Raw genomic sequence first — 5,682 nt, 5'->3', positions numbered from 1 at the left:
ATCCGCTTGATCTGAGGTTTCCCGACTGATTATACAACGCTCCCAAAAATACGAGGCATTTTATTTGTACAGATTAGCAGATTGCCGCAAAGCACGAACCTGCAGAGAAGAAGAATCATCGCCTGATTTCATTCTAACAAGTAATATTTCTGAATCATTTTGAGTGACTGAGTTATGACTGTGTTTCCTATTATGAATGATTGATTGCTCTAACGAATTGAGAACTACATAACTACATAAGTACATAGATAGGAGGAAAAATTACAGTTACATCAAAGAAAAAATCCTCCAGAGATGTGAGACTTAAAGGTACGAATCATTCGAAAGTTTCGGGTACACACGTTTTGTCGCGACATGAAGGAACATTCCAGCAACTATGCGACTGGTTCTCATTACATTTATTACGGTCTTCCCTCACTGGATGACCTGCCCAGTCTGTTTTGGATGGTTTCCGTCATTGCTCATTGATTTTTTTCACTATGAAATTTCGATACAGTTCCCACACCACGAAAGTGTAAGAAAAGAAAGAAAATTAAATTATTGGACTCTGTCTTTACGAACATAGGTTCTTTCTCTGACAAAAATGTTAAACGAAAGAGCCAATACAAAGCTCGAATTGTTTCGTCATTGAGCAATGACCTTCGCAATCCCTGTTGAAATCGGCCTTCTGCGAAATAATAACTTACTTTGCGTGTTCAGGATATATAAAAATATGTGCTTCAAATATGCCTACAAATAAAATAACCCTACACAGTTAACTAAGTAGGTATTAAAGAATGCCTTTACATGAGAGAGACTTATAATATACTACCAACAAATGCATGACAAAGAGAATCAAGTGATACAAATCTTGTCGTGATAGAAGATGTACAGTAGTCATACGTTGTTTTTTGGAAGATACATGATAACGACATGCAAACAGTATCCTAGAATGCTGAAACTAACCTCTTTTTACGATTTCTCTACATATTTTAATGATTCTTTAAATAAAGAAAAATGTGATGTGATACCTCCAAGCACGAGTGAAACATTTCAGGAAAAAAGTTAGTTCTTACAATTTGGCTCATGTGAAACACTGTGTAATGAGCCAAATTAACAATCCTCTGGGATATTTACTTTGTCCAGTATGAAATCGTAACAGCGGCCCTAAGTCGGAATCTGACTGCAGTTAAATATTCTGCCGCTTTGGCTCCGTTAACTAAACATTTGAATCAAAACTAGCAATTCCAAGCAGTAAATGATTGTTATGGCTTCACACAGAAATTTAAGAACTGCACACGATTTATAATTATTGAAGGTAAATTAGCACAGTTTTATATCAATACTCAGTGAAATATACCATTTATCACTGATTTAAAAACTTAATATTTTCTTGAGATAACATTACAGACACTGTGCCTCGTAAAACTAATTTTCCTAAAAGTGTGCATATTAATCAACGATAAATTCAGGCCACCTTGCCTGGGACAACCGTAAACAGGTCAGTCCAGAATGGATGCAATAGAAAGACTGACTCTTTTACAAACAAATCTTAGTTGCTCCTTATTAGGAGACATCCAGAAGTGGATTACGTGCAAGTTCATTTTGTTGCATGGTGATGGTTGCCCGTGTATACTGCATCCACATTAGTATTGCATTTCCCGGAATGCTATGTATAGTGTATGGCAGCTCGGATGTTGTTTGAAGTATGCATGCCACAGACTTTTTTCCAAAACTATTCATAAAAGGGATTTTTTTCTTTCTTCTTTCTGTCCTCCTATCACTCAGCTACAGTTTAAGATTATTATATGGTCTTCTACATTTTAACATTTTAGTGGTGAATAAAGAAAACGTTTCTACCTGGAGCGTTACAGGTTTTTTATTTGTTTGCAGTATGTGGCTTTGTACCTGTGCGGTTATAAACATGGTGGTCGTCGTTCCCTTCAACCAGTAGACAGCTGCATTGTTTCGTATTTGTAAGTTGTACATACACTATCTGATTAAAAGTGCATGGACATCTATTATTGGGTATTACAGGGGCTGTTCGGAAAGTAAGGTCCGATTGGTGGTGAAATAGAAACCACAGTGAATGTCAAAACTGTTGTATTCGCAACAGTTAGCTACACCCTCCAGCTAATTCTCTACATAGTCGGCACTCAGACTGAGACATTTGTCGTAGCGTCGTACCAACTTTCCAACATCCACGCCATAGAAGGCAGCCGCCGATGCTTTCTGCCAATTCTCTACGCTGATCTGCAGCTTGTTGTTTGTGCAACAATGTTTTCTTCATAGCCAGCGAATCATGTGAGCATAGGAGAGAATCTGCGGTGTATTGTGGGTTATCAACTTTTCCCATCAAAAACGGTGCAGGAACAGCCTCATTGCCCCTGTAGTGTGTGGCCGAGAATTGTCTTGAAGAAGAAAATGCATGACAGGTACGTTGTGCAGGCTGCATAAAATCAGGCGAAATCTCTCACAAGCACTCATACTTGGCGGGAGAGACTACTATCTAGGCATCTTTACATGCTCACTGTGCGCTCAGAACTGGAAAGAGCGACATGACGCGATCGATGGACATACTAGAGACACTGTTGAACACATTTATGCAAAGCTACATTTGATTTTCACTGTGGTTTCCATTTCGAGATCGATCGGACCTTACTTTCAAAACAGCCTTCTTATTTTAGGGTCTGCTCACACTCCAAGTGCTGGGAACGCTCTCAGTGAGACGTCTGAATGTCTGTGGAAGGATGGCAGACTATTCTGTATCGAAAGCCGAAACCAGAGAAGGTAGTTATGCCAGAGCCTGGGGTCTGCAACGAAGCCGACGTTCTAACTCATTCCAAATGTGTACCACTGAGCTTAGGTCAGGACACTGGGCAGCAAAACCATTTCAGGAATGTTATTGTCCTCAAACCATTGACTCACAGATGTTTGCTTTGTGACTGCATGCATTGTCGTGATGATATAAGACTCGTCGCCTCCAAACTGTTTGTCTGCTGTACACAGTTCACAATGCTGTGAGAGTGTTCATATTCTCCCGAATTTAGTGTTTTCTTTGGGGCAGTAAGGGGAGGACACCACAACTACGAAAAAGACCCCATATCGGTACACCAACTCCTTCGTACTTCTTTGGTGGCACCATACTTGATGGCAGGTAATAACGTTCTCCAGGCATTCACCAAGCTCAAACACTTCCGTCGGACAGCAATAGGTTACAGTGTGGTTCGCCACTTGGGACTCCACTTCCAGTGTTGCTTAGCGTTGACCAGTGAAATGCGTGGCTTATGGGTACCTGCGCACACTCTTTGTGCTAGCTGGATTGGTGAAGGCACTGTAGAACTCAGCGAGTGATTTGTTCTGCTGATTTCATGCGGTTTTTTGCTACCGCCCTGCGCAATGCTCGGCAGCCCATGTCCACGAGCAGGGTGGCTACACAAAGCCAGAGAAAAAATTTCCTGAGAATCCCAGGCGTGGGAAGGAAAATGGTGTCATACCAGCCATGAGCGTTAGTTTAACCGCAGTTATCAAACCGATAATTTATATTAGTATTCATATAACTAACACACTGAAATATCAAATATTTTAAAATTCGTGATTTATAAAACTAAACTAAAAAACTAAACTCCTCCCGAACAGGCCATGTAGGCCCAACGGTACCGACCGGCCGCCGTGTCATCCTCAGCCCACAGGCGTCACTGGATGCTGGTATGGTGGGGCATGTGGTCAGCACACCGCTCTCCCGGCCGTATGTCAGTTTCCGAGACCGGAGCCGCTACATCTCTATCAAGTAGCTCCTCAGTTTGTCTCACAAGGGCTGAGTGGACCCCGCTTGCCAACAGCGCTCGGCAGACCGGATGGTCACCCATCCAATTGCTAGCCCAGCCCGACAGCGCTTAACTTCGGTGGTCTGACTGGAACCTGTGTTACCACTGCGGCAAGGCCGTTGGCCGTGATTTATAAAAATCAATAAAATTCTATGTCAATCCTAGGTTAAACACAGAATTCGCTAAGACTTTTTTAAATTCTCTGAGAGTTCATTGAATTTTCTGAGTAAAATGTAATTTCCTGAGAACGTACTTTTTCCAGTTTTTCCAGAAGAATCGCCACCTTAATACGTACATGATGTCTGCCTGGTTTTGGTTTCGCTGTGGATGTTCCGTAGCACTTGGACTTGACAACCACAGCACCAGCAGTCGACTTGGGCAGTCTGTCCCTGACGGATTTGTCACTCAGCAGGCCTCCGGTGATTTGTCCACAGTCGATCTCAGTGACCTTTCCTGATCGACCCCTTCTGCTGTTCAAAAAATGGTTCAAATGGCTCTGAGCACTATGGGGCTTAACATCTGAGGTCATCAGTCCCCTAGAACTTAGAACTACTTTTAAGCTAACTAACCTAAGGACACCACACACATCCATGCCCGAGGCAGGATTCGAACCTGCGACCGTAGCGGTCGCACGGTTCCAGACTGAAGCGCCTAGAACCGCTCGGCCACACCGGCCGGCCCTTCTGTTGTTAAGTCCCTTTTACACTATACACTATCGACTCTCTTGTCTCTGTTCCCTGTTCGAGACGAGTGCGTGTACTGCAGTACCCCTGGCGTTTTATTCCTGTACTGAGTCTCGTCTGTTTTGGGTGGACATTTTCGTTTGAAGTCAGCGCCAAAACTGCCGGTGTTCTGAGAGTTGTCTGCTGTCCAGTTCCGCATCTGAATGGTGAAAGTGACATTTGAAAGACTGTCCCGTTTACGGAAAAATCGAAATATAGTAACAAAATGTAGGAACAGACGATGACAATAGTTTATTGATGACGAAAGCACAATTCATAGTGGAAGTTCTTGGCAAAGGTCGTGTGGTAAATTCCCTGCACTCCAGAGAACCGAAAGAATAGGAAAGATGTCATCTAAACATTTCAGAACATATACATTTATCTGTTCGAGAAAATATATACTCACAAACACATAACGCAGTATGTAGAACATTTTATCCTTTGTAACGTGTTTTCTTGCAAAGTCCCAAATAACAATGAAAATTATTTTTCTCGTCCAGTAGTTCTGATTTTTTCACACTTGAAATAATTTTCAGTAAAACACGTTTATCTATTTACGTTCTTATTTATGCACAGTGTAGCTTCTTCGCTGTAGAATGTAAATGCATTTTGGTTTCACATATTTCGTCTCGCTTGTAGGAGGAAACTGGTAGGTAGGAAAAAATACCAAGACCCTGTGTAACTTTTCTTTGTGCCACGAAAACCAAACAAAAAACCTAACAAAGAATAAGAAGCCACGAAAATATAAAATCCACTTTTAAATAGAAGTAAGCTCGACCAGAGTATGTTATAACTTAACGATGTTAGCATACGCCGCCATAGTCCCTTGTCTGTGGGCAACCGCAGCGTACTCGGAAATCTAGAACTCCGCCTTCGGCACAGGGTACAGATCACTCAAGTCACAGACACACTCGCGTCGTGGTTGGTTGCTGATTTACACGGAGACACGTTAGGTGCACGCACTTCGAGTAGTCGATTTTGACCAGATAACGCACGTGTAAAACGGACTTTACGGCTTCTCTATTGACAACTCAGTACATCTCGCCTCCTTTGATACTGATGGGCACGCCTATCTTTACATATGGTGGTAAATGTCTCATTATATGGCGCTGTCGAGATATTTCTGATCACATAGCGCATTTCAAGTATAGACT

The 5,682-nt window shown here is 42.1% G+C and overlaps 1 pseudogene; it reads right to left on the bottom strand.

Annotated features, from left to right (window-relative positions):
• Positions 1-3,812: 3,812 nt before the first annotated feature.
• LOC124623260 lies at positions 3,813-3,930 on the bottom strand (annotated as a pseudogene).
• Between the last annotated feature and the right edge of the window lie 1,752 nt (positions 3,931-5,682).

This window comes from Schistocerca americana, chromosome 7 (assembly GCF_021461395.2).
Source record: "Schistocerca americana isolate TAMUIC-IGC-003095 chromosome 7, iqSchAmer2.1, whole genome shotgun sequence".
Lineage (NCBI taxonomy): Eukaryota > Metazoa > Arthropoda > Insecta > Orthoptera > Acrididae > Schistocerca > Schistocerca americana.
Note: the sequence above shows the minus strand (reverse complement) of the source record. Positions and strands in the feature narration are given on the sequence as shown.